We start from the raw sequence: 27,965 nt of genomic DNA, 5'->3' as shown, positions 1-27,965 counted from the left end.
TCCTCTTGGGTTTCTTCTGCGGGTAGTTCTTCCTGGCTCTTATTTTCCAATTCCTCTCTGGATTCTTGGTCTTCTTCCAGGCCAAAATATTGGTCGAAGAATTCCTGGGTGCCTTCCAGGTTGTCTATTTTAACTTTCTTATCCTGCCACGAAATTAAAATGCCATCTGGTAATAACCAATGGAACATTACTTTGTGCTTATTTAGTTGTGATGTGAGGAAGTTGTAGTTTTTTCCTCTGGTCTCTTATGCGTCTCGGGATTTGTTTCAGCGTTATTATTTCCTTTCCTTTGTAGACAATTGCTTCCTCTCTCATTTTTCTATATATCTCCTCTTTTATTGTTTTCTTTGTGAATCGAACGTGCACTTCTTTGGGCAGCTTGTTCCTGCGTGCGTAGTTGGTGTGCATCCTGTAGACTTTGTCTATATCTCTTCGTATGTCATCCTTATCTCTTTGTATTGTTTCAGCCAAAATCTCCGTCATAATCTCTCCCAGGTCTTCCTCTTTGGTTTCTGCTATATTCTGGAACCTTAAATAAAATGATGCCTTCTCCATTTCCAAGAAAGTAAGTGAGTCTTCCAGTTCTCAATTACTTGCCATCTGTTGTTGTTCCAACATTTCTACTTTCTTAACCATCTGTTCCATTTTGAGTTCTGTCTTTTGTTCGTTTTTGGCAATGTTCTGTTGGATCTTTTCTATCTTGTCATCCATTTTTTTATGTTGTCATTTATCTCTCCCACATCGGATTTTAAATTGTCGTGATTTCTTTTTGTCTCCTCGTGGTTATTAGCAATCGATTCCTGAGTCTTGTTCATTGCTTCCTGTATCATTGCCAGGACTGACTGAATGTTTTGTATGCTGGAAATGGAGCCTACCTTTTCTTTTTCTGTTCCAAGCATTGTTTCTATAGATCTCTGTTGGGCAGGTGATGCTGTAAGAGAGGCTTGAGTTGATGTTATTTTCTTGTTTGCTTTGGTTATAGTGGTTGTTCTGGTGCTTGTCATCTTAAGTGTTTTTTGTAGCTTCTTCCAAAATTTCATGCCCTGAACTACTCTTATTATATTTCAATTCCGTTCACTATGGTAGTATTTTGTCAGTAATAGTGTCTAGTGTCTATATTGTATAAGTCTTCAAATATTAATTAATCTTGTTAATTTTATATACTGGCTCTATATATGTCCTTGGTACTTAACACTCTAATAGATAGTTAAATATGTAAATATATATTCAAGTGAGGAAAAAGAAGAAGGAGAAGATGAAGGAGATGTGGGGAAAAACTTAAAGTTCTAGCACAACGGTTCTCAACCTGGGGGTCATGACCCCTTTGGATGTCGAACGGCCATTTCACAGGGGTCGCCAAAGTCTACTCTCGCCCCCCCCCATGCCTTCACTCACCCTCACTCTCTGCTCTGTTGGATCGCCGGCCGTTGGCTTACTCCGTCCACTCCCAATCTATTGCTGCCTCCTGAGTTCCAGCTGATGGCTAGAGGGAAAAAAAACTGTTTAAATTCTTGCTACGGGGCTTCAAAGGGCCACCCTATAGCCAGTGGTGGGATTCTGCTGGTTCTAGGGGGTTCGGCCGAACCGTTTGTTAAATTGCTGGCTTGCCCCGCCCCTCCGCACCACTATTTATTGCCAATAAATAGTGGTGGGTGAGGGGCGGGTGAGCCAGCAATTTAACAAATGGTTCGATGTTTTTTTGTAATTTTATTGGCCCGCGGAGCTTCAGCATAGGTTAATTAGCCCTTGATTAGATCGGCTTCCGACTCTCAGCTGATTTGCTCTCAGCTGTTTTGCTCAGGGCTCTGCTGCTTGCTGGAGTACATTTTTTTCCCCTAGCTATGCTGAAAAACGAAACTGAAAGTAAAGCAGGCTGTTGGCTTTGCTGTTGCTGCAATATTGGAAAATTAGGCAGGCAGATTTCTTTTCTTTTTCCTCACCAAAAAAGGTAGGTGCAAACAATGGGAAATTTAGGGGAAAAGAGCAGAGTTCAAGATTTTAAAACACAAAAGAAAAAAAGCTCTATTTAACTAGGGAATTGTAATAATTGAGATACTATTAATTGTATATTGTGTTGAAAGGAGAAATGGTTAAATTGTGGTTTGGAGGAATATATGGGGGAAATTATTTGGTTTATTATTGGTAAATATAATTAATTAATTTATAAGAAATTGGATTGCATGGAAATAATTGGAATATTCATGTTCATATTGATTAATATACAAAAAAGGTAGTTATATAACTAATTGATTTATATTAAAATGCTGAATTTATATTAAACAACTAATATTAAATAATTAATCAATGTGAGGATGGATATAAAAATAGATGACAATGGGAAGGGGTATAATATAGAATAGAAGGGAAAAATTGAATATGATTAAGATTAGAGATGAGGATGAAGGGTAATATTGGTTTTTTACAAAAATAGATGAGGAATAAATATGGCAAAAAGGAAATATAGAAATTGTAAATTTAATTGAAATGACTAAACACTGTTTAAATTTGTGAACTGGCCAAATATTCTGTTCAAAGAAAATACATTGTATGTTTGTATGTGTGTTTCTAATTATTGTTATTTATTCATATTTGTTCTCTTTTATTCTTTAAAGTTTAACAATTCATTCTTTATCTTAATATCTTTATATTTGTTTGGGGTTGGCTTTCTTCCCTTTCATCTTTTTTATTGTACAGCAATCTTTCTCCTCAAACCTACCACCTCTCTCTTTTCTTTCCTTCTTACTTTCTCTTCCTGCCCCTCTTCTTTCCTCCCTACTTCCTCTTCCTTTCTCCTTCTCCTCCTCTCTTCCTCCCTCTCTTACCCTCACTCCTACTCTAATTTCCCTTCCCTTCCTTCATCCCTCTCTATTGCTGTATCCTTTTATGCATATGGACTACTCAGAGGGCTGAAAAAGTTATTTCTGACTGGTCCTTGCACTTTTGACCAGTCCTCGAACTTACGACTGTCCTCACATTTTACTTTTTTGTCCTATCTTGTCACCATGGTGAAGAGAAGCAGTTGTGAAATGAGTGACACGGTTGTTAAGAATGCTACAATGGGCATAAATGATGACCAGACATAAGTGCGAAGACCGGTCAAAAGTGCGAGGACCTGTCAGAAATCACTTTTTTCAGCCCTCTGGGTAGTCCTTTTGTGCACAGGGACTACTCAGAGGGCTGAAAAAGTTATTTTTGACTGGTCCTCGCACTTTTGACCAGATCTCGAATTTACGACTAGCCTCACATTTTACGTTTTTTGTCTATCATATCACCATGGTCAAAAGAAGCAGTTGTGAAATGTGTGACATGGTTGTTAAGAATGCTGCACGGGCATAAATGTGAGGATGGTCATAAGTGTGAGGACCAGTCAAAAGTGCGAAGACCTGTCAGGAATGACTTTTTTCAGCCCTCTGAGTAGTCCCTATACACATAGCCATGGCCATCCGGTCACATGACCAGCTAGCCATGCCCACAAAATAAGCCACACCCACAGAACCGGTAGTAAAAAAATTTAGAACCCACCCCTGGTTGGGGGTCACCACAACATGAGGAACTGTATTAAAGGGTCGTGGCATTAGGAAGGTTGAGAACCACTGTTCTAGCACTTCATTAAATATCAATATAACTAATACAATATAATAATCAATCTATCAAATCAAATCTATCAAATCAGATATCACTAATATAGATATATAAGTAATATATAGATAAGTAATAAATAAGTAAGAATTAAATATTAATTATTTAGATTAATATCAAATCAAATCAAATTAAATCTAGCAAATCAGATATCACTAGTGTGGATATATAAGTAATATATAGATAAGTAATATATAAGTAAGAATTAAATATTAAATATTGTTTAGATTAATATCCACTTAAGCTATTTATTCTACTTAATTTGTAATTAATGATCAATTAATCAAGTTAAAACAAACGTCTCACAATCAAAAACTATTATATTATTTTACAAAGATTAGTCAGGTATATATATAAACTTGTTTTGCAGTCAATATATAGTTGTTTTCACTCTTATGTGTAAAATTCTTATGTCCAAATTCTTGTATTTATAGTCTTTAATGTCCTAATATCTCTCTCTCCAAATGCGTCCAAATCGTCAAAAGCCCAACTTTCCAAGTTCAGCACCTTAATACAGTCCAATTTTTGTGTTAACTTCTCAGTTAACACCGCTTCTCCACTTGCCGATCTGTTGCAACACTTTCACTCACCCTCCCAGCTTCAATGTCCTCCATCTCTCTGTCACTCTCACCGTTTTGCTGTCTTCCTGTTTTTCTTCTCTAATACCTCCGTCCAGTTCACTGCAGTTCTTAATTCAGTCCAAAGAACTTTCTTCTCTTTTGGGTTCAAATCTGAAGCCTGGTCTCAATCGCCTCCACGTAAATCCCTTTGAAATTTCTTGTTCCAAGCAGTCTCTCTTTTTCGCGCAGTCACCGCCTGTCAATTCTTCTTCCGCCCTTGTCGTCTTTCATCGCCGCTGTTTAAATTGCTATTCCACCATCTTTTGGGGTCTCAAATTCTCCGCTCTCTGCTCTCTGCTTCACTTATTATTGTGCTTTACTCACTCCACTTATAACTCGATCTGCTTTCAACTTAAATTGGATACAGTTACGATCCTTTCAGTTTGATCTTCGCCTTCCTGCTGTGCGGTTTCAATGCTTCAGGCCAGCCAAAATGGCTGGTATTTTCCCCTCCGGAATTAGGGGGTTTCACCTGAACCTTCGGGATGGTTGCCTTCCCCCCGAGGTCCTTGGAGATTCCTCCTTAATGTATTGATCTCTCCAAGATCAATAGCGCCTGGAACGGCTTCCTAGATGGGAATCTTGGAGTTTCAAGAACAGAGCCCCATTCTCTACCTCCAAACACGCTGACATCACCGAATTCTATCACAGAATATCTATTAATTCTATTACAGAAAGAATTAAGAAAATAATTAATGAATACATCCATTCGGACCAAAATGGCTTTATCCCAAAAGACAGATAAAAAATAATATGAGATTAATAATTGACGTATTAGAATATTATGAAATTAATGTAGATAAACAATCGGCCTTAATTTTTTTAGATGCGCAGAAGGCTTTCGATAACTTAAACTGGAAATTTCTTACACTACAACTGGAAGCTATGAAATTCGGTGATAAATTCATAAATATGATAAAGAAAATTTATTCTTCACAAACAGCAAAAATAGCAATAAACGGTGATTTGACAGAACAATTTCCAATATCAAAAGGGGTGAGACAGGGGTGCCCTCTGTCCCCCCTGTTATTTATACTAGCTCTGGAAACTCTTTTGAAGGAAATTAGAAGAGATAAGGAAATAAAAGGTCTGAAAATTAAGAGTGAAGAATACAAACTACAGGCTTTCGCTGATGATATCATATTTATTACAGAGCAACCAATAACAACCAGCATTAAATTATTAGACCAAATAGAGAAATATGGGAGAGTAGCCGGACTCAAAATCAATAAACAAAAAACAAAGATACTAACCAAAAACCTTACTAGCCAACAAGAAAAGGAACTAGAAGACGAATTAGGCATACAGACAACAAAGAAATATTTAGGAATATGGCTCACCAATAAAAATTCATCAATTAGAGACAATAACTATGATAAATTAACAAGACAAATTAAAAAAGATTTAGAAACCTGGAAAAAACTACAATTGTCATTCTTGGGAAAGATCGCCTCAATTAAAATGAATGTTCTACCTCGAATTCTATACCTATTCCAAGTGATCCCAATAAAACCGGGGAAGAATTTCTTCAAGGATTTCTTTCTTTTTTTTTTTTTATTGAAAAAGTTTTTCAAATACAAATTTTTTCCCCTTTTCCCCCCCCCCTCCCTAACCCCCCCTCACCACCCATCCCCCTGTGACTTCTTCAAAATAAAATCCAACTTCGTAACAGATTATATAATATTTTACCATCCCCTTGCTCCATCCCTCAAATACTGACCCTTTCTTTCTAATAATATTATTACATCCCCCTTTTACCATACATTTCAAAATAATATTCTACTGTAACATTGTATAATAACTTCTAGTTTAGCATAATAACATTATTTTAACTCCCAATTTAGCAATAATCTGCCCTTTTTCTCCTCCCCCATACATATATCTATATATTAATATAACATTTATAATATAACATAATATAACATTTCAAAACAACCTTCCACTTTAAGACTATATAATAAATCCTATTTTAACATTTAATCTTTAATGTATATTAATATAACATTTCAAAGCAGCCTTCCCCTAAAAAGCTATATAATAAATCCTAATTTAACATTTATTCAGCTCTATCCATTTCCTCCACTCCCATAAATGTATCTCTTAAACATCCCTATTCTTAAACTAAACAATCAATAAACTAACCTGTCTCCACCCACTTTCCTACAAAATTACCGTACATAACAATTCTTAATATCTTTATTCTTCTGCCCACCCTACTAAAAAAAATATTCCCTTATATAGATAAAATCAATAACTTTAAATTTATAATCCATATAATATAATATCTTCTTTGATGTCTCTCCACTGGATTGTTAACTCCATCGCCCATATTAGGGTAACATAGCATCTTGATTGCAACAGAATGTTCAAAAAATCGTCAGTTATCATCTGCCCCCATCAACAATAAATATCTTCATGTATATAAAAAAAGAAAACAACCACCGGAGTGACATTATAATTGTATTCCATATAATATCTGTAGTAGTGGATTTCTTCAGGATTATTAATTCCCACCATCATAATGGGGTAACAACCAGGTCTTCTGCATGCCCCAGCATAGCTCTCTTGCCATATAGCTCAGGATAAGCATGATATATTTATCAAAAAAAAAAAAAAAATCCAAAATGGATAATTCCAATCCAACAATTTAAGGCTCTTTTCACATCCCAAAATTACAGCACTGCAGAGGTCTGTCACTCTCATCAGGATAATATTGACCAAAGCTTCACCTCAACTATCTTTTCATATATTCAGTCATCTTTTAAATAACTGGCTTCACTGTTGCCTAATTTAGAAATTTTTGTTTTTGCGAGATCTATTTCTTTTTTTCTTGACTTGTTGTGGGTTTGATCTCCATCCTAATTTCCTTTCTACGAGTTGTATATCGACTGATCAGTTTTCATTCTGATTAATAGCTTGATCTTGTTGGTTTTGCTTTTGTGATTCATATTTCTTTTCTATAAGTTGTGTATCAACTGATGGATTTCCATGCTTGTCTGTGACTTGATGAATCATCACATTAGAATCCAATGCCACATCTCTTTTATTTGTGGATAATCCAGCTGAGGTATCTAAAGAATCCAAAGGCAATTCATCTACAGAGGCCTCTGTAGCTCGATATTTTTCCTTTATTTCCAACTCCTTCTGCTTATCTTGTATTGTGCATAAAAGTGTTGAACTCATTTTCAAAATTTTTTGGTAAAATTCTTCCGCTTTTTCAACAGTATTTAATTGATATCTTACTCCTTGATATCTCAATATTATACCAACTGGAGTGTCCCACCTAAATATAATATTTCTCTTTTTAAGCTCAGTCACCAGAAAACCAAATTTCTTTCTTTCCAATAACATCTTAGGTGGTAGCTCTTTGTATATCCAAATCTTTCTTCCAAACAAATGCAGAGTAGAATTAAAAGATTTTTGCACGATATTATTTCTTATTTCTTTGTCTGTAAAATAAATCACCACATCTCTTGGCAATTGCCTTTGCTTTGCAATCCAGGAGTTTATTCTATAAACTCTATCAATCCTACAAAATACTTCCTCGGGATGAACCTTTAAGATCCCAGCCAGAATTTCAGAAGATATTTTTCTTAAGTCATCTCTGTTGCTTTCCTGTAATCCTCTCAGTCTAATCGCATATTCTGTGAGATTATATTGCATCATTAAAACTTCTTTTTCAATCCGTTGTTTTATATTTTCTGCATTACAAGTCTTATAATCAGCTTCCATTTTAAGTTTTTCTTCTAAGCTATTATCTTGAGTGTTTATCAAATCATTTTCAGTTCTTTGTATTTTATTGTCCAAATTATCCTCAATTTCCTCCATTTTAGACTCTAATAAGTCAATATTTGTACCCAACTTCATGACAATTTCTGAAAAACCATTAGTCACTTTTGCAATCTTTCGTTGCAAAATATCAAACTTTAATTGCACCATTTCTTTAATTTCCTGCTTAAATTTTTCAAAGTTCTGATTCACAATCTCATCCCTTCTTACAATCTCCTCCAAGAGAAATTCAATTATATTAAAATCAGTTTTCTGAGTCTGTAAGTTTAGAACTTGTTCATGTAGTTTATAAATGGGGGAATCCCCCCGCACTGCTTGTTTATCTAGCTTTGTAAGTCTGAATGCCATATTTCCACACAGACAGACTCTCTTAGAAAAAAAAAGAAAAACAAAGAAAGAAAAAAAAGCTTCTTTCCAAACAAGATCAATACCAAATCTCCAGGAAAAAGAAAACACAAAAGTGGAGCTTTTTCTTCAATTGTAGCCAAGAGTATTTATTCCGCTACTTTGTGGCTTAATAAGAAATGGAAGGACTTTCCCTTTTCAGCTTCCCTGCTCAAACTTCGGCAATCGCCATTTTAAAAGTTCTTTTTTACTTTGTTCAGTATTCTTTACAAGATAAATATAAATACTTGCGATTTAGGGTCACAGATCCAGGTCCAGATCTCATCCTCTTTACTTAGTCTGTTAATTATCTTGAAAAGCTTGTTTTCGTCGCCTTGCTCTGAAAAAAGGCAGAGGTCTCCCAACGCCCGGAGCGAACGGCGAGTGATATAGGGAGCCTCATCCGCTCACCCCCAAGAGTAAAAAAAAAAACTCTGGGGGCTTCGCGGAAAGCTCTACCTACACTCACCTGCTCTATCTCACATTTCCTCCTGGAAATGGAGTTTTTCGAGCCGCCTTTCCGTTGTAAAGGCGGCTCTTTACAGGTGATGGGGCTGGCGGTCCCGAGGGACCGTCTAACAGTGACGAGAAGCAAGCAGGAAGTCCCTCAAGGATTTCAATAAATTAATATCAGATTACATTTGGCAAGGCACGAAAGCAAGAATTAAAATAAATCACTTACAGGATACAAGAGAAAGAGGAGGACTGGCAGTACTGGATTGAGAATCATATTATAAAGCATCAGCATTAATTTGGATCAAAGAATGGATGGAACTCAAAAATAAAAGATTACTGAATTTGAAAAGATTTGACCTAGAACGAGGATGGCATGCATTTCTATGGGAGGGCACCGATAGATGACATGGATATTTCCAGAGGCACATGATTAGACATGCACTATATCAGACTTGGCAGAGCATCAAAAAAATACACTACAATAAAATTCCGGAATAGTTGTCGACCATGGAAACTCAGATCTACCCAAATGCCATGGACAACACCAAAATGAAAACTTACAAAGACTTGCTAAGAACGAGACAAGAATTGAAGGACATGGGTACAGATTGACTGGTGGCCATACTTACAAATAAAATCAAGGTATAAGAAAGATTTGGCACAATTTGGATTCCAAAAAGGCCAAGACGAATTAGATAAAATTCTACAAGGATGACAAGATAAATTGATTTTAAAAGTTTATAGTTTTTTACAAGGATACAAATTAGAAGAAGAAGTGGTTAAGGAAAACATGATAATTTGGGCAAAGAATTTTGGCTACAACATTGAATTAGACAATTGGGAAAAATTATGGACAATAAATTATAAATTAACAATGTCTGTACCCTATAAAGAAAACTTGTACAAAATGTTTTATAGGTGGCACCTTCCACCGGCCAGACTGGCAAGAATGTTCCCCAACACTCCCCCAACATGCTGGAAGTGTAAACTCCACAAAGGAACCTATTACCACATGTGGTGGACCTGCCCAGTGGCAAAACAATATTGGCTAACGATCAGAAAACAAATAGAAGAAATAACCCAATAAAGAATAGAAATGAGGCCAGAAACCTTTCTATTAGGTATAATAAATGGACAATATGAAAAGGAAATAAAATACTTAATCATTCACATAACGACAGCAGCGTGAATAATTTTTGCACAAAATTGGAAAAGTAGTGACATACCAATGGAAGATAAAGTAATTAGCAAAATCATGGAATGTGCAGAAATGGACAGATTCACAAAGGAATTACAAAATAGAGAAGAACATGATTACTACCTAGTATGGGAAAAGTGGTACACCTGGTTGGAAGGCAGAAAATGGAAAAATTAGGAAGTAAGTGGAGTGACCTAATATAGTAATAGGAATATAAACTACGAACATAGGTTAATAATGAACCACCAAGATAGACATAAGAGATAGACTAATAATAATGAGGAGTCAGAAGCACAAATAAGAACATACAGTATAGTTACGATAAACTTGATATATATATTTACATGTTTTGTATGTTTTGTTGTGATTTGTTTTGTTTAGTTTGTATTTTCAAATAAAAAAATTTCAAAAAAAAAGAAAGATCATGCTGGTGGATGAAAGGCACTCTATTTTGTGTTTTGTGTTTTCTATTTTTTTAGGGACTTTTTCTATGCCTTTTTAAAAAAACAGGATTAGATTGACAAGAAATTGGATTAAGACTGAAAGAGTCAGAAGAAAATTTTTCCTTTTTGGTTGTTTGGATTTGTATTTTTATCTTTTACTTTTGGCAGTTGAATTTTTTCTCTTTTTTTCTTCTTTTCTCTCTCTGTTGGGGTATTTGGAAATTTGATTTTTGAGGGAGGTGGTTGATTGGAATTTTTGTTTTTTAATTTTTGTATTTAATTTTTATTTTTTTGCTAATTTAACCATTTGGGAGGATTAGACACTTGGATTATAAATATGAAGAAATTTACATCATATCTACATTCAACAGCAAGTCCCTCATCGACAGAAACACGGAAAACTTTGGAGATGATGGAATTAAGAAATTTTATACAATCGCTTCATGATGACTTAAAACAGGAAATAAAAGAAATGAATGCCATGACTGGGAAAAATGAAGAGAGAATCCAGAAAGTAGAAGAAAAAACAAAGAAAGTAGAAGAAATGACAGAAAAGAAAATTGAGGAATTAGAAGAAAAATTGGTATCAACTGAAAAGACAATTATTCTGTTGGAGATGGAGCATTCTGAGTTTTACTTAAGATTTCAAAATATAGAGGAAGAAAAAGGAGAAAAACCTGAGATGATTGTTGAGATATTATCAGAAGTCTTGGAACAATCCAAGGAAAAGATCTTAAATTAGATTGATGAAGCCTTCAGAGTATACACAAGATATGCAATGAGATATGCAACAAACTACAGAGAGAAGTACATGTAAGATTTATGAAGAAAGCAGTGAAAACAGAGATATTAAAAGCAGCAAGAAATACAGCACTGAAACACAAAGATAAAGAAATTGTGGTATTAAGACAAATACCTAGAAGAGTTAGAGAACTGAGGAGAGAATATCAATTTCTAACAAAGTTCCTAATACTCAAAGGAGTGAGTTTTAGATGATTAATACCAGAAGGAATTTTGGTGACATGGCAAGAACAAAGACATAGACTTGACTCCATTGAAAAAGCAAAATTATTTTATCAGCAATTTTGTGGATCACTAGAAGAAGATTTGGGAGCAGTAGGAGAGACAAAGCAAAAAAATGAAGAGAAAGACAAAGATGAAAAAGCAAAGGAAGAAAGAGCCCTAAAAGAAGGATCGAGATCCAAGGATTCTGTGGAAATGGTGTTATCTCAGTTGTCGGCAAACCGCACTGGGTAAACAACATTACCACAAAATCCTAATCTTCTCAGGAATGCAAAGACAGGATGTCTGGCAGAGACCCTATATCAATATATACAAAGAATGGAGACCCAGCACGTAGCATTGTTTGTCACAGGAAATACATGAGAGAGACACAAGGGGTCCATATGGACTTCACGAGCTTTCTTTAGCCAATCAGGACAAGTAAACGTTGATTGATGTTTTGCCATGATAGTTGTAAAATGACAATAAAAGGAAGCCTTTTGGATGGGGTGAGGGTGCCTTCCCCAAGGTACCTTCACACTGAGGGGCCTTCCCATGAATCATCATCCTGCCTACACGTCTTTCTTCATCGAAACAACAGATTCAATGGAACAAAGAGAGACAAGGGCGATGAAGTCAAAAACTAGTAACAAGTAAAACATGGAAGAAGAAATTAAAGCAATATCTTTAAATGTAAATGGACTGAATGCAGCGATAAAAAGAAATAGAACTTTATCTAAATTAAATAGCTTGAAGATGGACATTATGTGCCGATCCCGCGCAGCTCCTCGGTTTACTGAGGAGCTGAGGGAAATGAAGCGCTGGAAAAGACGCCTGGAGAGCGGTTGGAGGGCCAGTCTCGCTGAATCTGATTGAACACTGGTAAGGTCGCATATTAAGACCTACCTAGTGGCGATAAAGACGGCAAAGTTTAATTACTTTTCCGCCTCTATTGCGTCATCAGGGAATCGTCCGGCCGCCCTGTTTAGGGTGACCCGCTCCCTGCTCCATCCGGGAGTGCGGGAGGATCCCCTGGAAGGCAGGGCGGAGGATTTCGGACAATACCTGTATGAGAAAATCGCTCAGATCCGGGGGGATTTGGACTCTGACTGGGTAGATCAGGGCAGGGTGACGAGGAATAGTCTTGAGAATGTTATCTGGGAGGAGTTTGATGCTGTGACTCCCGATGATGTGGACAGGATTTTGGGGAGACTTAGTACGGCCACATGTTTACTGGACCCGTGTTCCTCCTGGTTGGTACTGGCTTCCCGGGAGGTTACACGAGGCTGGCTCCAGGGTGTTATCAACGCTTCGTTGAGTGAAGGTTACTTCCCCGCTGCCTTGAAAGAGGTGGTGGTGAGGCCTCTCCTCAAGAAGCCATCCCTTGATCCGGCAATATTGGCCAACTATCGTCCTGTCTCCAACCTTCGCTTCATGGCGAAGGTTGTTGAGAGTGTGGTCGCGCGACAGTTTCCACAATTCCTGGAGGAAACATCTTATCTAGATCCGTTCCAGTCGGGTTTCAGGTCTGGGCACAGCACAGAAACGGCATTGGTCCCATTGGTTGATGATCTCTGGAGGGCTCGGGACAGGGGTTGCTCCTCTGTTCTGGTCCTGTTAGACCTCTCAGTGGCTTTTGATACTATCGACCATGGTATCATGCTGCACTGGCTGGAAGAATTGGGGGTGGGAGGCACCGTATTGTGGTGGTTCTCCTCCTTTCTCTCCGACTGGTCGCAGTTTGTGTTGGCAGGGGGGCAGAGGTCGACCTTGAGGCCTCTCGTCTGTGGAGTGCCGCAAGGATTGGTCCTCTCGCCCCTTCTGTTCAACATTTATGTGAAGCCGCTGGGCGAGATCATCCGTGGCTTCGGGGTGAGATACCATCAGTACGCTGATGACACCCAGCTGTACATCTCCACCCCAGGCCACCCCAACGATGCCCTTGAAGTGATGTCTCAGTGCCTGGAGGCTGTGCGGATCTGGATGGGGAGGAACAGGCTCAAGCTCAACCCTTCCAAGACTGTGGCTCCCGGCATCCCGATATAGTCAGTTGACTCCATCACTGACTATTGGGGGCGAGTCCTTGGCCCCCACAGAAAGGGCTCGCAATCTGGGAGTCCTCCTGGATATGCAGCTGTCCTTGGAGGAACATCTGACGGCTGTAACCAGGGGGACCTTTTATCAGGTTCGCCTGATTCGCCAGTTGCGGCCCTTTCTTGATCGGGATTCCCTGTGCACAGTCACTCACGCCCTCGTCACCTCTCACCTTGACTACTGCAATGCTCTCTACATGGGGCTCCCCTTGAGGGGCACCCGGAGGCTCCAGCGGGTCCAGAACGCAGCAGCGCGGGTAGTGATGGGAGCAGCATGGCGCTCCCATGTAACACCGCTCCTGCGTGAGCTGCACTGGCTCCCGGTGGTCTTCCGGGTGCGCTTCAAGGTGTTGGTTATCACCTTTAAAGCGCTCCATGGCATAGGCCCTAGCTATCTTCGAGACCGCCTGCTGCTACCGATGACCTCCCAGCGACCCGTGCGCTCCCACAGAGTGGGCCTCCTCAGGGTGCCATCAGCCAAACAATGTAGGCTGGTGACCCCCAGGGGGAAAGCCTTCTCTGTGGGGGCACCTACCCTCTGGAATCAGCTGCCCCCAGAGATAAGGAGAATCCAAGACCTCAGTGCCTTCCGCCATGCCCTTAAAACCCACTTTTTCCAGCAAGCCGGGCTGGCTTAGGAAGAAATTTTTTTAAAATTTTTAAATGTTTAATTGGTTTGTGGTTTTTTAAATTTTGGGCCAAATTTACATAGATTTTAATTGTTTTTAATATTTGTATTTCATGTTTTTAATTCTGGCTGTGCACCGCCCTGAGTCCTCAGGGAGAAGGACGGTATATAAATTGAAAAATAAAATAAAATAAAATAAATTATATGCCTACAAGAAGTACATATTAGAAAACAACATTTAAAATTATTACAATATCCAAAGTTAGGAGTTCTATTTACATCATTGATACAACAAAGCAAAAGAGGAGTGGCGTTGTATATCAAAGAAAAATTAGAACCTAAATTACTTTTTGAGGATGAAGATGGCAGGATTCTAATTTTCTTTTTTTATTGAAAAAGTTTTTCAAATACAAATCCCCCCCTTCCCCCCCTCCTCCCTAACCCCCCTCCCCCTCCCCTCCCCCTGTGGCTTCTTCAAAATAAAACCCAAATTCATAACAGATTATATAATACTTTACCATCCCCTTACTCCATCCCCCATATGCTGACCCTTTCTTTCTAATAATATTATTATATCCCCCTTATACTATACATTTCAAAATAACATTCTACTATAACATTATATAATAACTCCTAATTTAGCATAATAATATTATTATATCTCCCAGTTTAGCAATTTCTGCTCATAATCTACCCTTTTTCCACCCCCCATACATATATCTCTTAAATCAAATCTTTTATATATATTAATATAACATTTCAAAGCAACCTTCCACTATAAGATTATATAATAAATCCTAATTTAACATTATTCAATTCATAGTCTACTCATTTCCTCCACCCCCATCGATATATCTCTTAACTCAAATCTTTTACATATATTCATATCTAAACATAATATCCCTTTTCTTAAACTAAACAATCAATAAGCTAACCTGTCTCCACCCACTTTCCTACAAGACTACCATACTTAATAATTCTTAATATCTTTATTCTTCTGCCCACACCACTAAAAAATATTCCCTTATGTAAATAAAATCCTCTTAAAAAAGACTTTAAGCTTGTAATCCATATGATATCTTCTGTAATGTCTTTCAGCTGGATTGTTAACTCCATCACCCATGTTAGGGTAACATCACATCCTAATTCCAACAGTATGTTCGGTATTTTCAATTACCATCTGCCCCCATCAATAACAAATATCTTCTTAAAAAAAAAGAAAGAAAAGAAAACAACCACCCGAGTGACTTTATATTTGTATTCCATATAGTGTCTATAGTGGTGTCTTTCATCCAAATTATTAATTCCAACCACCGTAATAGGGTAACAGCCAGATCATCTGCGTGCCAATTCCATAGCTCTCTCGCCTTGTAGCTCAGCATAAACGTAGTACATTTATCAAAGAATCCAAAAAAAGATAGTTCCAATCCATTCAGTTTAAGGCCCTTTTCACATCCCAAAGTACAGCACTGCAGAAGTCTGTCACTCTCCTCAGGATAATATAAACCAATACTTTGCCTCAGCTATCTTTTCATATATTCAATCATCTCTTAAATAACTGGCATTACGCTGTTGTTTAGTTTAAAAGTTTTTGTTTTTGTGAGACCTGCTTCTTCTTTTCTTGACATTTTGTGGGTTAGATCTCCATCCTGATTTCCTTTCTATAAATTGTATATCAACTGTTTGGTTTTCATGCTGATCTATAACTTGATCTTGTTGGTTTTGCTTTTGTGGCTTAAATCTCCTTTCTGGTTCTATGAGTTGTATATCAACTGATTGATTTCCATGCTGGTCTGTAACTTGATAAATCATTACATTAGAATCCAGAGCCGCCTCTCTTGTATTTATAAATAGTCCAGCTGAGACCTCTGAAGGAGAATCCAGAAGCGGTTCATCTACAAAGACCTCTGTAACTTGCTGTTTTTCCATTACTTCCACCTCCTTCTGCTTATCTTGAATTTCTATCTCTTGTTGATTTTGCTTTTTGAGAACCTTGTAGTAAAATTCTTCCGCTTTTTCAACAGTATTTAGCTGATATCTTTCTCCTTGATATCTCAATATTATGCCAACTGGAACGTCCCACCTGAATGAGATGTTTTGTTTCTTTAGCTCAGTCACCAAAAATCCAAATTTCTTTCTATCTTTTAGCATCTTAGGCGGCAACTCTTTATATATCCAGATCTTTCTTCCATACAATTGTAGAGTAGAATTAAAGGATTTTTGCACAATATCATTTCTTATTTCTTTATCTGTGAAGTAAATCACCACATCTCTAGGCAATTGCCTTTGCTTTGCAATCCAAGAATTTACTCTATAGGCCTTGTCAATCTTACAAGATACCTCCTCAGGATGAACTTTTAAAATCCCAGCCAGAACTTGAGCAGATATTTTTCTTAAATCATCTCTATTATTTTCCTGTAACCCTCTCATTCTAATCGCAAATTCCGTGAGCCTGTATTGCATCATTGTAACTTCTTTTTCAATCCCTTGCTTTATATCTTCTGCATTGTAAGTCTCGTGACCAGCTTCCTTTTTAGACTTTACTTCTAAACTATTGTCTTGAATATTTATCAAATCATTTTCAATTCTTTGTATTTTATTATCCAAATTATAAATCTTATCATCAACTTCCTCCATTTTAGACTCTAATAACTTGATATTTGTATCCATCTTTATAACAATTTCTGAAAAAGCATTAGTCACTGTTACAATCTTTCGTTGCAGATTATCATACTTTAGTTGTATCATTTCTTTAATTTCCTGCCTAAATTTTTCAAGTTTCTGGTTCACAGTCTCGTGATATCTTGCCATTTCCTCCAGGACAAATTCTTTTAAATTAAAGCCATTCTGCTGAGTCTGTAAGCTCAGAACTTGTTCACATAATTGTAAATGGGGGAACACCCCCACCCCCACTGCTTGTTTGTCAGGCTTTATTAGTTTTAACGCCATCCTGCCACACAAACAAACTCTTTTTAAAGAAAGAAAACTTTTCCCCAAGCAAGATCAAGTACAAATCTCCAAGAAAAAAGAAACTTAAAATAGATATTTTTCTTCTAGATTCTAGCCAGCACTGTTTATTCCACTACTTTGTATCTTGTTACGGAAGGACTTTCGCTTTCGGCTTTCTCCTTCTTCTCAAGCCTCAGCAGTCGCCATTTTAAACTTTTTTTTCCTTCACTTAAAAACGCTTGTAAAATCATTAAAAATACTTGCGATTTAGGGTCCCAAGTCCAAATCTCGTCCTCTTTAATTAAACCATCTGTTAATTTAATTGATTGGTCCGGTCCCAGAACCTGGCTCTGCAAAAAGGCAGAGTTCTCCCGAAGCCCGGAGCAGCGGCGAGCGGAAATAGGGAGCCACAACCTGCTCATCCCCAAGAGTAAAAAAAGAACTCTGGGGACTTTGCAGAGAGCTCTACCTGCCCTCGCCTGCTCTGTCTCACATTTCCTTCAGGAAATGGAGTTTTTCGAGCCGCCTTTCAGATGTAAAGGCGGCTCTTTACAGGCAACGGGGCTGGCAGTCTCAGAGAACCGTCTGGCGGCGACGGAAGCCAGACCGGAAGCTTAATATTTTTGATAGCAATATATGCACCAAATGAAAAACAAAAGAATTTGATCGGAGATTACACAGAAAAATTTTAGAATTTTAGACTATGAATATGTATGTATAATGGGTGATTTTAATGCCATAACAAATGTGGATTTGGACTATAAAACAATGAAGACAAATAAAATATCCAGAAGAATATTGTCAAAATCTTTTTTTACAATGATAGAAGAGTTGAGTATTCAAGATATTTGGATATAAAACACTTGAAAGAAAACCAGTATACCTTCTATTCAAATAGACATTTATTGTGGTCAAGGATATGGATGTCTACAGAACTTACAGATAATATACAAGAAGTAAATATTGCTTCAAATATTTGGGCGGACCATAGCCCAATGACAATAATATGGAAAGGAAAGAAGAAAAAGACAAGATGGACTTTGAATGTAACAATATTAAATGAAAAAGACTTTCAGCAGTTTATGGAAAAAGAACAAGAATTTTTCTTTAAAATAAATAAGAAAGAAAATACATCACTTCAGAATGTATGGGATACAATGAAAGTTTATATTAGAGGTTTAGCAATTACATATTTGGGAAAAAAAGAATAAAAAGAAAAGGCAAAAACAGATAAGATTGGAAGAGTATAAGAACTTAGAGAAAGAATTCCAAAAAGATATCCAAAATAAAAAAATCGAGAAGCTGATGGAAGTGAAAAAACATGAAATGAATTTAAATGAACAGGAATCATTAGCAAATAAATTAAGAGCATCTAAACAGAATTTTTTTGAAAATGCAAACAAACCAGGAAGGTAGTTAGAATAAATTAAAAAAAGAGAAGAAGAAGAAAATAATAAAATATTTACAAGATGAAGAGGGGAAATTACACTATAGAAATGAAGAAAAGAAGATAGTAATTCAAAAATACTATGAAAAACTCTCTTCCCAAGAAAAGATTTCAGAGGAAGAGATAATAAAATATTTGGAAAAATCAGATTTATCTAAAATACCAGAACAATATAAGGGAATGCTAGAGGAAAGAATAACAATGATGGAATTAACAGAAGCGATAAAAGGACAAAAAATGTGAAAGCACCAGGACGTGATGAATAATGTAATGTTGGAACTATTTAATGAATTAGTAATGAAGGCAAGAATGCCAGACTCATGGAGGGAGGCTTAGATAACACGTATACCTAAAGAGGATACAGACCTACAATTGATTTAAAAAAAACTATAGACCTCTAAATGTGGATTATAAATTTTTTGCTTCAGTAATGGCAGATAGATTTTAAAAACTGTTAAATGAATTTATTCATATGGACCAAAATGGATTTTTACCTAAAAGGCAAATCAGAGACAATATGAAGATAATTTTGAATACTTTGGAATATTATGAGAGACATTCAGAAAAACAAATGGCAATGATGTTTCTAGATGCCCAAAAAGCTTTTGACAATGTGAACTGGCAATTTATGATAGAACTACTGCAGAGAATGGACTTTGCGGACAGATTTATAAACACTATAAAAATGATTTATGACAGACAATCTGCTAAGATAATGATGAATGGAGAAATGACAGAAAATGTTAGCATTATGAAGGGCACTAGACAAGGATGTCCTCTATCACCATTGCTGTTTATTTTGTCCTTAGAAGTTTTAAATAGAAATATTAGGTGAAATGAAGAGATAAAGGGATGAAAATCAAAACAGAAGAGTATAAACTGCAAGCTTTTGCAGATGACTTAGTAATCATCTTAGAGGAACCACAAACAACAGCTCCCAAATTACTAGAACAAATATAGAATTATGGAAAGGTGTCTGGTCTAAAAATAAATAAAGATAAAACGAACATTTTGGTGAAAAATATTACAGAAAAACACAAAGAGAGATAGAAGAGAACTTAGATATACAAGTGGTGAAAAAGTTAAATACTTAGGAGTCTTCAAGATATGTAACGATAAAAGAGGATAATTATTATAGATTAAAACAATAAATCAAGAAAGACTTGGAGAAGTGGAAGAATCTTCAATTGTCACTAATGGGAAGGATTGCAATAATAAAGATGAATATATTACCAAGATTATTATTCATATTTCAGACAGTACTGATAAAAATTGAAAAGACTTATTTTCAACAGCTTAATAAGATAATAAGGTGTGAGAAATAAAGAAATTAGGATTATTCCTGTAAAAAAGTATAGCCTAAGTTACGCCATTTTGAAATCATGTCAAGGCTTTATTTTACTCTGTATAACCTGATTATATAATTTAGCTGACATTTAAGAACATGAGAAAGGAACTGTGTAATTCCTGTGTTCTTGAGAATGTGTTTCTCTGGCAGGAAATAGGATTCAGGTCATTTTGCCCTCATTAAGAAGGGGAAATACGCATATGCTGATATTACATATTACACGTATAAGCAATATTTTTAAGTATGGTATTTTTATATACTGGATTTGTGGGGACTTTCCACAAGGGAAAAACATGTGTTTACTTGTTATATAAAGTCTGAAATTGTACTCAAGGGACATGCTTGTATCCTGGTTTGTATCCTGTACGATGTAACCTAAAATTGTATAAAAGACGGTCAGAGAGATATGTAAATTGCTCTCTCACTTTGAGAGGGACCTTTGCAAAGAAATAAATTTTTCCTTGTCTCATCTTTCAACTCTGTCAATTATTTTCCGGATGACAGGTATTTCCTGTGTATCACAATTGGCACTGAACAGGGACCTGAGAACCTTTCGTCTGGTGAGCAAATAAATCTAAAAAAGCGCACAAAACACTGTTTTGGTGTAAGGTTTGTTTTCTTGCCGGACGGGAGCAGCTTTTCTAAAAGCCCTGAGACGGAGACTTGGACGTTGAGACAGGAGACAAGAGGAACGTTCCGGGGGACTGCACTGGGAGTGAGTGAGTATTCTTTCCTCTCTCTTGGGTTATTATTAGGTGTGCTTAGTGTGTGTGGTTTGTGTGTGAAAGTGACAGTATGGGGCTTTCTTGGAGTAAACGTGGTAATAATACTAACAATAAAATACCCTCCATCTCTCCGATATCACCTTTAGGGGAGTTGTTAACTCAGTGGACAGAGGACTGGTTGAAGGTTTATACCAAACAGTTGGATAAAGTAGCTATGATTAATTATTGTACTAGGGTGTGGCCGAAATTTATTTTGATAAAGCCTAATTATAGGTGGAGTAAGTTTGGGGAGTCTGACCCGTATTGGATTAATGCCTTGAAGAAGGTTTTGGAAAGCAAAAAACTTATTTCTCAGTTGCCATATGTTGAACCTCAGTTCCATGTTCAGTAGTTTGACCCTCTTCCCCAGAGAAGTTCTAGAGTTTTGTATGGGAAGGAGAAGAGGAAGGCTAGGATCCTTTAGTTTATGCTACATGCCCACCTCCCCCTCCTTCGTATAATCCAGGTTGTGGGTGGAATGTTGTTGCTGGGAGCAGAAAGGAAGAGACTTCGGCAGGGCAGTAATATAGGCAGCCGGAGAAGGAGTTGGATGAATTGTCAGTAACTGTGAAACAGAATCCATCCACTTCTCCTCGTGTTACATGTTCACAAACTAAAGGAATGTTTCCTTTAAGAGGAATGCTGAATAGTATTGCGGCTTTTGTGAATGTGTCTTTGACATCTTCTGATCTGGAAGATTATGAAGGCAACATGCCGTCTTTATAGGCGGATCTGATCAAGTTGTCTGAGTCATTGGATTTTTGTTCTCCCTTGAGGAGAGGTCACAAATTCGAAAGGCAGCTATGGCTTTTTTTTTGGATAAAATCCAAGTGGGGGCTGCTCAGCCCGTTGCTGCCGATGTTAAGTCTCCATTTGATCCTAAATTAGCTAAATTAGTTAATTTGGCTGACCGGGGGCAAATGGAGGACCTGAAGAGAATTATAATTCAGGGAGTTAAGACAGCTGTACCTCAAGGAAGAAACTTTAACAAAAGTCTTGGAGGTGGAACAGTTGTGGGAAGAAACACCGTCTGTGTTTCTGGAATATATTAAGGACAATTTGAATAAGCACACTGGTCTTTCTCCTGAAATGCCGGCTTATGAGTCCTTAATGAAAATGAAATTTGTGACAAAATCATGGCCAGGCATACAGAAGCTTGAGAATTGGGCTACTACTGATATTGCTGCTCTGTTGAAAGAAGCTCAAAAGGTCTATGTGAATAGGGACAAGGCCAAGACTAGGAGAAAAAGAAAGAAAGAAAAGTCGAATGATGGTGTCTGTGTTGAAACAGACAGGAGAGGGAAAGGAGTTAGGTGGAAGAGGAAAAGGCTTTGTGAAACATCTGTTGCAATGTGGCGACAGTGTTCTGGAATCGGGAGAGTATTACTCCTAGTGTTGGTGGATTGGAAAGCAAGAAGTGCTTTGTGTGTGTAAAGGAGAGGCATTTTGCTAGAGCTTGTCCTGAGAAGAGGATGATTAGTGGGTCCAGAAGAGGAGGATCATGTGTTTCTAATAGATACGGGTGTGACTAGAACCTCTATTTGTAAATTGCCTAGAGGAGTGCATCCCACAGGTGTAACTATTAAGATAAGAGGTGTCAAGGGTATACCTTTTGATGTGCCATTGTTGAAGAATGTGAAATTGAGTTGTGGAAAGTGTATTATACATTTGGATGTGATATTTGTTCCAGAAGCAGGTATTAATCTGTTTGGGAGGGATGCATTGTCTCTTCTGGGATGTGAGCTTGGTATACAGATCTTTCTCGTTCTTGGATGAGGCAGAAAACTCTATAGGAATGTAGTAAGGAAGGTTTATTGTTCTTCCTACCTGAGGTTGAATGTGAATATTTTGTCTTTGATTAATGTGATGTGATAGAGATATATGTGTGCCGGCTAATTAAGTGACCTTCTTGGCTTGAGCTTGGAGCTGTGGAAAACGGATGATGGTTAGGGCCCGAATTCAAGTTTTTGATTAAAAAACCGCATCCTGAAGTTTTCCACTGCTTGAGGAGTAGGCTACAAGATGTCAAGGATGAAAATGAAATGGGTATCTGAAGGGATGGAACATTCCCAGGTTTTATTCCAGGTTTGCAAATGTTGTTAAATGGTATGTGTGTGTTGGAATACACTAAAAGGTCTGATTGCAGAATAAATATGAGTGTGTGTGGTAAGCCCTCACATGGGGGGGTGGTACGGTGATCCTGATATTTGTAAATGCCTGTGCGTTGAATCCCTGAGAGGTCTCCTTTTGTATAATGAAATAGTGAGTGGCAAGAGTTTGTTGTTGTAGTTGTTGTTATGTTGTAATAGCAAGTGTTTGAATGAGCAAGTGAGAGATGAGAGAGATCCTATGGAGAAGTAGGATTAGGAAGAGGTATTTACGATGTTAAATGGAGACAGGAGTAGTATTTTTCCTCCCTATATTTCCCCTGTTTTTTTTGTTCTGAACAAGAAAAGTAGGAAAGGGGGGGGAGGTGCGGTTTGTTTTCCCTTTTACACATTTTTTTTCCTTTGCTGAGTTTGTCTGAGAGAAAGGAGGGGCGAATGGGTGATTTGATCCTGCATTGTTTCTGACTGCATTGGCAGCTATGCAGATGTATTTCCTGTCCTGCTCTGAGTTTTGATTTTATTTTTGTTTGTGAAATGTTTGAGGTGTTTAAATAAATCTATATAATAGAGAAGTGACATTGAAAGTTTAAAATAATTATTTTTGGGAGTAGAGAGCCGGAGTACCTCTATTAGCCGGAGTACCTCTATTAGGTGATTTTCTTTTGCTTTTTGAAGTTTTTTATTACCCACTTTTATATTTTTATGTCTGTGCATTTTGAATGATTTTGAATGTTGAGAAGGAGATTTCTAGGATAGCCTCGATACTGGATAGCCTGGGGAATAGTTGACTATGTTATTTTAGCTTAGTGTTGTCCAGATAAGGGATGTTCCCTTGAGGGAAGAATTACTTACTGGTAGAAAGTAAAGATGGACTTTTGGTCTGGTTAGCTAGGAAGTTACCTGTAAGTTAGTCTGTATAGACTTGTGGTTTAGACTTGTGAATTTAGATTAAGCTTTGCATTTCTTTGAAGCTTATGGAAATAGTTTAGCTAATTTGTGATAGAGGTGTGGTGTGATTCCTCCGAAGTGGGGAGAGTTGAGTATTTATTGATACTTTATTGATTTATTGATAGTTAATTCCAAACTAAGTTGTTTGGAAGAAAGGTTTGAAGAGTTGAAGAAAGTAATAAAATTGTCTCAAGAGAATTTGGTTCTCTTGACCAATAGGAATTTAAATTTAGTTGAATTCCTGTCAGGAGAGAGAGATGGGATGATGTGAAATGAAATTGTGTGGTTATGAATAAATAGGTTGAGAATGGGATGAGGCTGAATGGTTATGTAGTTGTGAATGGAGACACTACTACGATATTGCAAGCTGGAAAGTTACCGTCTGAATGGTCAGAGCAGACATGTGAGGTTTTTTCTTTATTGTAAGCATTGCGCATATTAACTAATGAGGTAGGGAATATTCATGTTGATTCAAAATATGCTTATGGTATCATACATACTTTTGGGATAATCTGGATTGAAAGGGGGTTGATATTTAGTAATAGGAAGGAATTGCAGCAGGTGGATTTTATCACAGCTGTTTTAAAGGCAGCTGATAGGTTCTTCTAAACTTGCTATTATACAAATAGTGGATGAAGGGATGTGTAAGTGAATGGGAAATGGATGACTAAAGGAAGGGTGCAAATTTTTACTAAAGCTGTGAGTGCATGAGGGAACCTATTGGGGAATGCAAGCACTTATTGATTTTATTAAACATATATGCATATATGTGTGTAGGAGTGTGTATACAATAGTTATACAAATGGTACGGAAATGAATACATTGTGTATGTGCATAATATGTAGAGATTGACCATTTGGCCTTTTCAATGAATCCAAGTAGATTACATTGAAATGCCGGTGGTGTGACCATTGATATATGTAATAATAATAGTGGATTAATTTACTGGATAGTTTGAAGCCTTTCTTTGTGTAAAGACAGGTGCTCAGATGATTGTTAAATCATATTGGAGCGAATAATACCCAAATATGCATTGGTTGATCTTATTGATAGTGATAGCGGTACACATTTCATTGTCCAGGTGATAGAGGTTATAGAACAATTAGGAATTGATTGGCAACTACATTTATTGTTCACGCCAAGTTCTACAGGGCGTTGTGAATGTGCTAATCAGACAAGTAAATTTATGTTACAAAGATTAATGTTAGAGCTTCAACTACCTTGGACGAAGTGTTTGCCTTTAGCTATATTAAGAATAAGAACTAGTCCTAGGAAAGTTCTGGGGATATTTACGTATGAAATGATGTTTGGATTGCTGTATGCGGGGAAAGTTGAGATGCTTAGGATAGAATTGAAAGATGTTTTTTTCTGAAAAAATATATACAGGGACTGTCCCAGTGTTTTTCTCATTTAAGGTAAAAAGGACAGACTCCACCTCTTGATTTCCAAATCCATGAATACAAAAGCGGAGACTGGGTCCTGATCAAAGCACTTAAGGAGAAAAAGTTGCAGCCGGTGTGGGAAGGACCGTCCCAAGTTCTGCTAACTACAGGGTCGGCTGTAAGGACTAAGGAACAAGGCTGGGTATGCTATTCTAGAGTGAAAGGACCGGATGGACGGTTGCTGCGAAATCTACAGATCCTCTTAAATTGACCTTTCGTCGACAACCCTTAGACGATTGATGACCAACGGATGGAAGAAGAGTTTTGTGAAGAATTTTGTATTTGGCTAGGAGTGATATTAATTTTTGTTGTATTTTTGATTATATTAAGAAAAGATATAATTGACTGGTGTAAATCTATGCTTTGGTATCCAGTGGATGTAGGTTCACTTTGACAGTCTGATACTTTGGTGGTAAGATAATAATATTTTATCTTTTTGGAAGCTATATTGGAGAGGGGAATTAGTCCACTAGGAAGATGGGGTATATGGTGTTTCTGTTTATTCTATTGAAGGTGCAGATAGGGATGGAAAAAGAGATGTTGGATGTGTTACAAGATTATCCAATAACATGGCAGCAGTTATGTTTCCATACTGAACTCGAGCACCGATATTCTTTAATAGAGACACTGACCTTGATAGAGGGTGCTGAAGAAGCTGATATATGTATAAAATCATCTTTTGTAGATGGTATACCATTGGGCAGATATGCCAGATGTAATAATAGATATGACATAACCCCTAAATACACTGATTTATTAGATAGAATGGAGTTTTTATATAATCAATGTACTGATTTATATGGTAATCATACTCCTTCATATAAAATATTCCGTATTTTGGAGGAAGGATTACGCTTTCCATATTTTGAAATAAAAGCCCCTTTGAAGTTAATGTTTCTATGTGGAAATTTGGCTTTGCCTAAATTGCCTTATTTCTGGAAGGGAAGATGTGCTGTTGGTTATCTTAAGGCACCTTTATGATATACCAGAAGTATTGCTGAACGGAGAACGAGAGAAGGCAATATATTTCTGGATTTAATGAAGGTAGCTTTAAACAGTACTTCCTTTTGTATCAGGGGTGAGACAACTGTCTCTGATATAATGGCTACATGTTTTGTGGGGGTGCCAGTACCGGGAAAGTTTTTATTTGAAGAAGCAAATATCATAATAGAACCAAATAATTTCAATTTGTCACATGTTATAATATTATTTGGGAGTCCAAAATACAGCTTTTAGAGAAGTTTGGGATATATTAACCTCATGGTTACCTAACTTTGCATGGTTAAGGGAATTGTTTGTAGGCATATTATTGATTATAGTTATATGTCTTATTTCTTGTCTTTGTATTAAATGCATACCTATTTGCTGTGATTTTTGGAAGTGTTGCTGTCGAATAAAGAAGAAAAATTGGCTGGAGATTCGCATGGTGGCTTAGGGAGAAGAGAAGTTTCTATAATGTTACAAGATATACATAATTTACAGGAATAAAAAGTAATGAAGAGGAGAAGTGGGGATTGTGAGAAATAAAGAAATTAGGATTATTCCTGTAAAAAAGTATAGCCTAAGTTACGCCATTTTGAAATCATGTCAAGGCTTTATTTTACTCTGTATAACCTGATTATATAATTTAGCTGACATTTAAGAACATGAGAAAGGAACTGTGTAATTCCTGTGTTCTTGAGAATGTGTTTCTCTGGCAGGAAATAGGCTTTCAGGTCATTTTGCCCTCATTAAGAAGGGGAAGTACGCATATGCTGATATTATATATTACACGTATAAGCAATATTTTTAAGTAGGGTATTTTTATATACTGGACTTGTGGGGACTTTCCACAAGGGGAAAACATGTGTTTACTTGTTATATAAAGTCTGAAATTGTACTCAAGGGACATGCTTGTATCCTGGTTTGTATCCTGTACGATGTAACCTAAAATTGTATAAAAGACGGTCAGAGAGATATGTAAATTGCTCTCTCACTTTGAGAGGGACCTTTGCAAAGAAATAAATTTTTCCTTGTCTCATCTTTCAACTCTCTGTCAATTATTTTCCGGGTGACAGGTATTTCCTGTGTATTACATAAGGAAATTTATATGGCAAGGGAAAAAAGCAAGAATAAGCATAAAAATGCTTCAGGACAAGAGATTACGTGGAGGATTTGGGTTACCGAACTGGGAATTGTATTACCAGGCAGCAGCATTGACTTGGATGAAGGAATGGGTTGAATTAAGAAATACAAGACTATTAACACTGGAAGGTCATGATTTACAATTGGGATGGCATGCATTTTTATGGTATGGTAGAAATAGGATACATACGTACTTTCATAAACATTATATAAGGAATGCATTGTTATTGGTATGGGAGAAGGTCAGAGATAAATATTATGTGAAAATACCAATATGGTTATCAACAATGAAAGCTTTGATACACCCAAATGTTTTTAATGTTGGAAATATTGATAGATATAAGGACTTACTAACAGATAAGAGCAGTGGTGGGATTCAATTTTTTTAACAACCAGTTCTGTGGGCGTGGCTTATTTGGGGGCATGGCTTGGTGGTCATGTGATTGGGTGGCCATGGTATGTGCATTGGGACTACTCAGAGGACTGAAAAACGTCATTTCTGATCGGTCCTCGCACTTTTGACCAGTCCTCGCACTTATGACCGGTCATCATTTATGACCATTGCAGCATTCTTAACAACCAT

General features: G+C 36.9%; 1 long non-coding RNA gene across 1 annotated transcript in view; it reads left to right on the top strand.

Moving 5' to 3' along the window:
- The window catches only part of LOC132710254 (uncharacterized), a 60,025-nt gene extending 38,030 nt beyond the window's left edge, over nt 1–21,995 (top strand). Inside the window, exon 2 of the long non-coding RNA XR_009620973.2 lies at nt 20,501–21,995. This is a non-coding gene — a long non-coding RNA (uncharacterized LOC132710254). The remainder of the gene's footprint in view (nt 1–20,500) is intronic.
- The last annotated feature ends 5,970 nt before the right edge of the window (nt 21,996–27,965 follow it).

This window comes from Pantherophis guttatus, chromosome 4 (assembly GCF_059756535.1).
Source record: "Pantherophis guttatus breed Tessera chromosome 4, ASM5975653v1, whole genome shotgun sequence".
NCBI classification, from domain to species: Eukaryota; Metazoa; Chordata; class Lepidosauria; order Squamata; family Colubridae; genus Pantherophis; species Pantherophis guttatus.
The sequence above is the reverse complement of the archived record's forward strand: the minus strand, read 5'-3'. Positions and strand labels throughout refer to the sequence as shown.